Genomic DNA, 10404 nt, shown 5'->3' with positions numbered 1-10404 from the left:
CAAAACAACCCATAAGATAAAAACCCCAAAATGTTTATTTTTTGCATAAATGTTTTTCATTTTATTCCTATGCTACTAGGCATATTGATGGAAATTATTTCCTTAGCTACTAGGCATCATATTGATGGCAATTATTGAAATTCATTCCACGTTAAACCAAACTTTCAAGCTATAAATAAAATCAAGTTAATCATTAATTTAATTTGGAAATAAGGTTGTTCCTAAATTTTTTTTAAGACATATAAAACATGGCCGGATAAAAAAATCAAATAACCACTAACTAACTCTATTTCGTGTATAATTAAGCTGATTAATTAATTTCTCTGAGCACAAAAATTTCTAAACAAATATATCAACATACACATCAAGACAGATATATTATAATTATAGCTTTGATACCACATGTTAGAGTTGATAAATCAAAATATATTTTTCAAACAATTTATATTTAGATTTGAAACAAATAAATAAATAAATCAAAATATATCTCCTATCAATGAAAAACACTCATAAATTTTTTGTTTTTTTTAAGGTTTTGGTACTTTTAAGCTCTAGCATACTTAAATTTTATGGTGTATTTCTAGAGGCAAAAGACTATATTTCTTTGTATGAGCTTAGAGACCAAAAACCTATATTTATATAACAAAAATCCTATTAAACTCTTATTGATATAACTATGATGTTATTAATTTAAAAAATATTAATATGAGAGTTAATTTATTGGACCAAATATTAAAATTCTTGAAAAAGTGAATCCAAAGGAAAAACACACAACTTTTAAAATTAAAAAGTTGAGTAATCGTAACCATCTAGGTGGTGGCTTAGTGGTAAGAACTTGAGATCAAGAGGTTTGCTTCCTCTATGGTCTCAGGTTCGAGCCCTGTGGTTACTCATATGATTGGCTACTGGAGACTTACATGGTCGTTAACTTCAGGGCCTGTGGGATTAGTCGAGGTAACCCGAACACCTTTATTAAAAAAAAAAAAAAAGGTTGAGTAACCGTACGAAAAAGAAGCCTACAACCAGATGGGAAAAACCAGCACCAGGTTTCGTCAAATAGAATATTGAAGGTTCATCTCTCTATAGGGAAACTAGGGAGAGCAGGTGTCCTCAGCTTCTTGGAAGGGAGGATTGTATGCAACTTCACATGCCCAAGCACTGGAGTCATGGAATCAAATGAGGCAGGGGTGAAAGCTTTTTGAATCAATTATGTCGCTAAATCTTGGAGAATAGATAACGAATTTTGTAGCTTTGGTACTATTGGGAGTCCACCAGCTGCCAGTGTTTTTTTATTCTCCTTTATTGACTTCTCGGCCTTTCAAGTTTAATAGGCCACCCAATAAATAAATAAATAAATAAACAACCAGACAACAAAATCTTTCTCCAGAGACAAAATCCCAGTATAGGAATCTCAATCTAGATTTGTAATGGCTGCCGTTAGGGTTTCGTTTTCTTTCTTTAACACGGTAGAAAATCATCGAATATAGAATAGACTATAGAAGCAATCAAAATGCAACAGATAAGCATTTCCGACGACATGCAAGTTCATATTTTCTTCTGGTTTTGGGGACTTTAATTAAAGGGCCACTCTAGCAAGGCAGTCGGTCTAATCATATTCTCTTACACTTCTAGTTAATCGAGTTTCTAGAATTGTATGTACTTTTCAAACTAAATTGTTGAAATATAATATATCTTTGTTTAATTGATCTTATTTACAGTGATGGATGCAGAGATTTTTCTCAGTGGAGCTATAATTTATAACCATCAACGATTAATAATTTCTCAGTGGATATATATACACACACACACGATCGATGGCCCGCGTTTCATTATTATAAGCAGGTTAATTTATTTGCAACTGAAAAAAACAATGTGCAAATGCTATTATTGTATTCTAGAGAGCGGAAAAAAATCAAGGACTCAACATAATAAAAAATAATTAAAAAAAATAATGATTTTAAAACTCCATGAATCAACTATAAAATGCTGAAATGGAGAAAAAACATCAATGAAAAAAATATTAAAAACAAAACACCAGCAAAACCAAGTAAAATCATCAAAACCCGCAAGCAATATCATATCAAACCTTAAATATAAAAATATATTGAATTAAAGGGTAAAATTAAAAAGACAAATCAAATTCACAAAAGAATCCAAAACATTAAAAAAACAGAGAAAATCAATTTTCAACGAATTCAATGATGATGAATGAAATTTTTAAAAATAATTAAAAAACTGAAACGAACCCGATTCAACTTTCAAAATTTGTAACACAAATCATGAGGTCAGATCATAACGATGAAATTGAAAATAAAAAAAAAACTAAAAAAAATAACAATGTAAAATTCTAAACCAACCAAAATAATTAGGGATAAACATGAAAAAACAAATAAAATAATAACATAAAAAATGTAAATTTGAAAAGAAAGAGAACCAAATTTAACACAAAAACAAAAAGTCAAATCATAAGAGATAAAATTAGAAAACAATTTCAATTAAGAAAAGAATAAGAACAATTAAAAATAACAATCAAAAGAATGAGAATCATATTTGATATAAAAATAAAATGTTAAGGGATGAAATCCAAAGACAAATTAATTCAATAAAGGATTCAAGACAAAAAAAAATCATAATTAAAAGGATGATGATCAAATCTAATATAAAAACAAAGTGTAAAAGGATACAATTGAAAAAATAATTAACTTAAATGATCCAAAACAAAATACATTGCAATTAAAAGAATGAGAACCAAATCTGATATTAAAAAAAACTGATTCAAGACCCAAACATTACAATCAAAAGAATAAAGACCTAATTTAACTAAAGAAATAAATAACTAGACTTTTTTGTTGCAATGGTCAACGTGCTTTTCCAAGTGGAGAGAGGGGAAAGAGAGAGGAAGGGAAAAACTTCTTGTCGGCGCCCCTCTGCGTGCCGCCGGCAAACACGTGCCTCACCACCATAACAGGGGTGATAAGACACATCGAATGTCACCCACAACAGCGGCATTTGGCGTTGTGTGGGTGCTGCACACGCCACTCGATATGCGTGGGCAGCGCACACGCCATGAGCTTTTGAAATTTAAAATTAATTTATATATATTAAAATATCAAATTACCCATAATATGAGAATTATATATAAAAAAATAGTAAAAAACCTAAAATGACCTTGAATTCATAATAAAGAATTTATTTTTTAGAAACATTTAAACAATTGACATGCATAAAAAATAAAGAAAAACTTGAAAAATCCCTGAATCAAAATGAATTTTTTTAAAATGTTATTTGGTAATTACTAGAAAAAACATGAAATTACCAATTAATATTTTTTTAATATAATTATTGATAAATCCCGTAAAAGAAAAAACTTATATACCCCTCAAAGCTAACAAAATCAGCCTTTCCCATCCATTCCTTTCCATGATGCAAATATCACTCACGCAAATGACATGATATTAGCTCCGTTTTCTTTGAAAAGTAAAGAGGGAGAAGATATGTCAAAGTTCACCAGTACTGGTCATCATCCAAGTTTCTACCGGTTGATCCTTGATTTATGGTAATGCATTAATTAATTAATTATAACTAAAAAGCATTAGTTTTTTTTACCGTGTATTCGCACAATAAAAGTTAATGTCTTTTAGTTTACATGAAATGTATGTCTTCATGGATTTATAAAACAAATATATTTAATAATATTATAATTATGAACTAGTACTAGATAAGTAATAGAAATTAAAGGAATGATAAAATCAATATTTAATGATGAAAAAAAAAAAGTTATGATGATGATCAAAATTTAGAGACTGAACAAAATAATTTGTAGCAATCTACAATGTTTTGGGAGGAAAGATATAGTGTTTTAGCCACATGATTTAGCTTTTTTGTTAATAAAAAGTAACAAAAAATTACAAAGTTAAATTCTCTACCAACTTAATATTAAAAAAAACCAACAAAGATAATTTTGGAAGGAAAAAAACCCATGAGAAAAAATATTGTAGCAATTGACAATGTTTTGTGAGGAAAACTACAATACTTTCCCCAATAAAATAAAATAAAAAACTATTTAGAGAAATACTGTAGCAATCCATAGTGTTTGGTGAGAAAAACTACAATGCTTTTTCCATATGATTTAGCTTTATTATAATTATAATTCTTAACCAACTTAAATTTTAAAAAAATAGACAAAGATAATTTTGAAAAAAACAATAAAAAAATCATATGGAAAAACACTACAATAATTCACGATGTTTTAAAGAAAAAAAATTATAAAACTAAATTCTTAATAAACTCAATATTAAAAAAATCAAATCCACAAAGACAATTTTAGAAAAAAAATATATAAAAGAAAACATAAAAAAGGAGAAAAAATTCATGTTGGAAACACTATAGCAATTCATAGTGTTTTGTGATGAAAGCTTCAGTGCTTCCCCACATGATTTAACCTTATTTGTAATGACTTGTAATTGTAATTTTCAACAATGTTTTATGAGGAAAGCTATAATGCTTTCCCCCCACATGATTAAGTTTTATTACAAAGTTAAATTCTAACCAATTCAATATTAAAAAAATAAAATCAATGAAGATAATTTTGAAAAACAATATTACAAAAAAAAAACACAAAAGAAACTGGAAAAAAACCATGTGAGGAAAAACTGTATCAATCCATAGTGTTTTATGAGGAAAAACTTGTATTTACTTGTAATTGCAATTCTTAACCAGCTTAATATTTAAAAAATAAAATTAACAAAGATAATTTTAGGAAAAAACATAACAAAACAGAAAAAAAATCATATGAGAAAAAACACTGGAGCAACCCCCAGTAATTTGCGAGAAAAGTTACAGTGTTTTCCTCACATATTGTAACTATAATTTTTAACCAGCTCAATATTAAAAAATAAAATAAAAAAGATAATTTCTGAAAAATAATAAAAAAAACAAAAAAATCATGCGGAGAAACATTGTAGCAATAAAAAATGTTTTAAAGAAAAAAATTACAAAACTAAATTCTCAATCAACTCAATATAAAAAAAATCGAGAAATATAATAGTGAAAAAATAAAATAAAATAAAATAGAAAAACTATATGGGAAAACACCATAGCAATCCATAATATTTTAAAGGAAAAAAATTACAAAGCAGAATTTTAACCAACTCAATATTTAAAAAGTGAAATTAATAAAGATAATTTAAAAAAAATTAAATGGAAAAAAAAAAGAAGAAAAAAAGCAAAGTTGGAAAAAAAAAAGAAAAAAAAAACAAAAAAAAAGAGGGAAAGTTAGAAAAAAAATGAAAAAAATACAAAAAAAAAAAAAATATTGTGGATTACTGTTGTAATCCACAGTGATTTAGGTGTGGGGGGACGGTGATTCTCCCACATCATATATATATATATATATATATATATATATATATATATATATATATAACGACAATGACACATCTCTTTTTGTTTTTGTTTTTTTAATGAGAAAATCGAAGCATTTACGTAGAAATTTTATCATCTAGAAGAAATAATTTTCATTGAGATGCCTCACGAGTGATCATAATTCATAAAAAGATGGTTGGATTTAGAGTATGTTTGGAAGTATAGTTATAGTTGTTTTTTAAAGTGTTTTTTATTTGAAAATATATCAAAATAATTTTTTTTATTATATAAAAATTATTTATGATATCAGCGCATAAAATAATCTAAAAACACTAAAAAAATTTAATTTAAAATATAAAAAAATAAAAAAATTTAATTTTTTTAAATATATTTTTAAAACATAAAATTAAATAGTCATTAGAATATTAAAGTTATTATTCAAGAAAGCTCAAGAAACTTTCTTGTAGCAAGAAGCATGTGGTTTGAACGCAGGGAGCCGAAAAGCTAAAGAAAAATTTATAACAAGACAAGATTACGAGGTGGAGTGGAGTGTTCCCCTCCCCCGATAGTCTTCCCCATTTTAAATATTTTATTCACTATTTTCTATCTTCATTTTCTTCTTCTTTTCAAAAGTTTATATTTAATAAAATAAATTAAAATATATGACTAATAAATTGAAAAGAATTGTGGTATCAGAGCCTCTGGTTTGGGAGTGACCATGACATCTTCTCTATCTTCACCTCCTCCCTCTTCTCTTCCTCCTTCTTCTTCCTCCTTCCCCTTCCATTCGTCAGTCTACATCTACAAAACTTGACTATCTCTATGAGCTTAGCCTTTTGAATGATACACAAAAAATCTCTGAAACAGATCTTCCTCTTATCAATCCTTATCCTGCTTTTGCCAAAAAGTCTCTTTCTGTTATCCGCAGTATTAAAACTCTCATCAAACAACCTTCTCGTGTGGCAAAAGAATATGTCCAAGCTTCCTCTTTTGACCAACATAAAATTCCTGCTACTTCCCGCAAACAATTTGTTACTCTTGAAATTCCATTAGAATTTCCAGGCCAATGGATTTCTCAAGGATATACACATATTTATTTTGGTGCTATCCGACTAGCCTTGTCTTATCGTGGCCTAAAACGTTTACCTGTTGCAGCAAGATTAGCTTTTCTAGATACTAGATATCTAGAGTATCAATATGCATACATTGGATCTCTTGAAACCACGCTCAATTGTGGCACAACAGTTGTTACTTTTTATCCCAACTTCAATATGGCTTTGGATGATCCTCAACTTCATCACTTTTTGAAAGTCCAACTAAAAATCACTGGTGGTGATCAAGGTTTAGACACCTATCAAGCCACTCTTCATTATCAAATGGCTTATTGGGTTCAAAATCATGCCTTTGATTTAGTACTCCCTGTAACCAATGATGCTTTGCTTATAACTGTTGATACCAATCAAAGAGCCACCTGTACTCATATCCCGTGACAAATCCTGAAATAGAACTTACAGAAGTTACTCCCCTTTTCTTGGATTATCAATTATGAAAAGCTGCATCAAAGCTATGTCCCTATACAATCCACAGAACCTGAGTTCACCAAAAAGGCTGATGGTACTGTTGAAATCATCTTCAATAAGGGAGAATCTTCCACTTCTCCACCAGGAATCTTTTCCTCCTCCATCTCGATGATGCAACCAACTAACAATCCTTTGCTGGTACCTGTAGAGTCCTTCTCTAAGGATGGTCTCCCCGTCTATTCTTTTGCTCAGGATAATCATTTTTTTGGGACACTTGTAATTGTGAAGGTTGCTGTAATCCAGACATAGAAGATGACTCCTCCAAGCAAAAAAGGAAATCTTTCGGTAAGAAGCTGACAGTTGACACTTTGGGACAACCCTCTGAAAAATTTGACTATCTTATCAAATATACTCCTCCCTCTTGGGCACCTCCAGAACACGTCCCCACAATCTCCATGTATTAACCTACAAGACCTTATGATGATGATTTTCCTGCTTTACAATAACAAGTAAAAGATAGGGTTCGTACTCTGCCACAAGTTCAAAACCCTCAAGGCGTAGATGCTGATAGCTGCTCTATACAAGTCACCTAAGCAAAAACAGTTCTCAACGGGCAAAGTCAAAATGCCATTGCTCAAAATTCTGTTCTTCATAGAATTGAATCTAAGGTTGACTTGGTTCACACTAATCTGAAAAAGATGACTATCTCTGTTGATTCTCGAATCCTTCATCTCGAACAACTGTGTGCTGAAATTCAATAAAGGATCTCTACCATCCATAAGTATTTACTTATTCAAGCTTCTAATGGCAGACATGTAGACCCTCAGAACGAACATGAGATTCAGTCTCTCAAAATACAACTCAAGTCTCTTCAGGCTGAATTAGTCAAATCCAAATCTAAGCCTTTACCATTTCCTAAACCTCCATAGACTAGGATGACCTCCTATTATCCAAACCCTTATTGGGCTAAACATTCTCTTTCCTACAACCCCCAACCTCTACCTACCACACCTCAACTATTTGAAAACCTAGACACTGAAAAACTTTTCAAACCTCTCTCCAAAAGAGATAAAGGGAAAACCCCAGTACCAACCACTTTCAAAAAACCCAGATCACCAGCCCTTATCATCTTTTCATCATTTGATTCTTTTGAATCTAAAAAGTATGAACCTAATGATCCATTATAAGACTCCCAAGATCTTTATCAACTTATGATCCAGTCAAACCAACCTTCCAACCCTATCCAGTCTTTTCTTACTACTTATTCCCAACAGATTATTCCTAAAATCCTTACCCATGAACCTCTTACCAATACATCTGAAGAAGAGACTCCTGATGATGGGACTCTCGTAACTTCTGACGATTCTTTTACTAAAGATGATTCTTCTGATACTTGTTTTATGCCACTATTACTGATGGTTAATCCTCCTTCAGCACAGACATTGGATCCTCAATCATCACGGACTCGGCAAAAGCCTATTCCAACCTCTACCACAAGAGTTAGTGTGGATGAACCAATTAGTTGAGATTATCCAACAAACCAATCACAACTTCTCATAAATATTAAATATTCATTATCATTTATTAACGTCCATATGAATTAAAATATATAAATTTACAGAAATTACCACTCCGCAATACCATTGATAAAACTTTAAACGGGCCCATTAAGCAAGCTATTAATTATTTCAAAATAGCACATGTAATTCGGTAATTCCATAAAGAAATAACAATTTACAAACAAATACAATCTTACAAAATCTAAAACAAACCATAACAGGTACAAAATTATACATTCATATACTACAAGTTTGTTTGAGAAATAACAATAAAACATGTACATCTACTAACAAAATACATATACTAAAAAAACAATAAAATTGACATTTAATTAAATGTTAAAATTTAAAAAGATATAATTACTTACAAAAATTGATAAAATCCGTCGGTAAATCAGAACACGGATGTTGTGACCACAAAACTTCAAGAAATATAACTTGTTGTGCTAATATGAGAAAGATTTTTTTTTTTTTTGGGAGGGGGGGCTAGTTGTTTGCAGATGGGGAGAGTTGGGATAAGGAAGAAGAAGGAGAAATAGGGGATGAGCGGGTCGGCAGAGCTGTCATATATTAACTTTTTCCGACGGTTTCACTGACAGAAACTCTGTCGGTTATTACGTCGGTGATTCTGACGGAAACATAGACACATCACCGTACGGATCTGCCATTTCAAATCCCTCGGTGAGTCCGTCGGCAATTTAAACGGCGAAACCGGTCGCATCACTGTACGAGCACTGTACGAGCTGTCGTTTTGAATCCGTCGGTGATTCCGTCGGAAAAAAAAACCCGCCAAAACCTCCACGTCAGCGACCCGCTTTTTTTAAAATTCAAAAAATTTTCCGTCCGTAATTCAGTCGGTAACTACCGACGGAAACTTTTCGTCAGTAGTTACCGACTGAATTACGGACGGAAAAGTTTCCGTCGGTAATTACAGACTGAATTACAGACAGAAAGTGGCCGTCGGTACTTTCGACCTCAAAATACCGACAGAAATATTCTGTCGGTAAATCCGTTGGTATTTAGCGAATTTCTGGTAGTGGGAGAAGCACAATAAAAAAAAAAGGCGAGAGAGAAAGAGAGAAAATTAAGGGGAAAACATAAAAAAAAAATCTAAGGAAAAAAAATAGGAAAAGTGAGAGAATAACTTGTAAACTTATAAAGTTCAATTTATAAAACACTAACCTAAGGAAGAATCAAGTGAAGAAATGGGGAATTGAGAGAGGAAAAAAATTTAATTACTTTATTTTTCAGTTAACATGAGATTATTATTTTATACCGGTTGAGGGGTTGTTACAATATCGATTCAGATTCGATTATAGATGAATTATATTCCATAAAATATCAAAGAATACAACTTTAATAGTGAATTTTTTTTACTTTTATTTTAAATTTATATATTTTTAAATTTATTTTTTAATATTTTAGATAATATATTTGAATTAAAACTTTACTATTAATTTTAAAAATTTATGTATAAAAATTAATAATTTATCTTAAAAAAAATTTATATATTTATTTAATAGGGCAGGCAGCACTATTAAAGCCCTCATCTTCGTCTCTCTGTCCCTGTCTGCATTCCTTAAAGCCTTCTTCAACCTCTTCTTCCCTTGCAAAACTCACAAACTCCCTCCAGGCCCCCTAGCCTTTCTAATTATTGGCAACATCTTATGGCTTTCCAAATCCTTCGCCGACCTCGAGCCCACCCTTCGTTCCCTCGTCCAAAAGCTCGGCCCGATGGTCACCCTCCATATCTTCTCTCGCCCGGCTATCTTTATTTCCGATCGCTCCCTAGCTTACCAAGCCTTGATCCTGAACGGTTCTGTTTTTGGTAACCGCCCATCTGCTCTTGCTACTAGCAGAGTGTTTAAGATGGTGTTTGGCTCCGTGGTGGCTTTTGCGGTTAGTCCAAACATAATTTTTTATTGTTTGGTAACAACAGGAAGCTGATATTAATCTGTGGA

Source organism: Populus nigra, chromosome 12, assembly GCF_951802175.1.
Source record: "Populus nigra chromosome 12, ddPopNigr1.1, whole genome shotgun sequence".
Classification (NCBI taxonomy): domain Eukaryota; kingdom Viridiplantae; phylum Streptophyta; class Magnoliopsida; order Malpighiales; family Salicaceae; genus Populus; species Populus nigra.
This window is presented reverse-complemented; position numbering follows the sequence as displayed.